The following is an 835-nucleotide window of genomic DNA, read 5'->3' as shown; positions in this document are numbered from 1 at the left end:
TAGTTTGACTATTGTCAATTAAATCGAATGCTTTGTATTGCATGCGCTCCACGTTTTTTATTTTCAATTTCATAGATTGTTTATAATGACTTTTGCTAAAATTTCAAAATCAAAAGTTATCAAAACAAATTCTATGGGACTGAGAAATATTATTTTCTTCTTTTTAGTCCATTTATAAAAGCGTTGTATATTAAAAAGTTTTTTTTTATATTATTCATTTTTTTCAATCTAGGTTATAAGCTATCTGTGTGCAAATTTTCATGCAAATCTGTTCAGTCGTTCCCGCATATTAAATAAATGAAACTTTTTAACAGGTGGCAACTCTTAAAAAAAATAGCCTATTTTCCACTGTAGGTCATAAGCTATCTGCTTGCAAAATTTAATGCAAATCCATTCAGTCGTTTCGCGTATTAATTTAATGAAACTATTTTAACAGGTGGCAGCTCTTAAGGAAAGTAGCCTATTCTTCAATCTAGGTCATAAGCTATCTGTGTACAGAATTTCATGCAAATCCGTTCAGTCGTTTCCGCGTGATGATTTCCCAAACATCCAAACATACAAACTTTAACTTTCATAATATTAATAAGATATATATATATATTGATCACAAATGTGTAACTTTGAAAACAGAAGTGCTTAAAAATATGTGCATAGGTACATTTGTATACCTATATACATTATTAACCCTACAGCACATGCATACATTCATACGTATATATGTATGGATATATATATATATATATATATATATATGTTGGGTTAATAATGTATATAGGTATACAAATGTTCCTATGCACATATTTTTAAGCACTTCTGTTTTCAAAGTTACACATTT

This window comes from Rhagoletis pomonella, unplaced genomic scaffold (genome assembly GCF_013731165.1).
Source record: "Rhagoletis pomonella isolate Grant_MI unplaced genomic scaffold, Rhpom_1.0 Rhpom_scaffold_00003, whole genome shotgun sequence".
NCBI classification, from domain to species: Eukaryota; Metazoa; Arthropoda; class Insecta; order Diptera; family Tephritidae; genus Rhagoletis; species Rhagoletis pomonella.
This window is presented reverse-complemented; position numbering follows the sequence as displayed.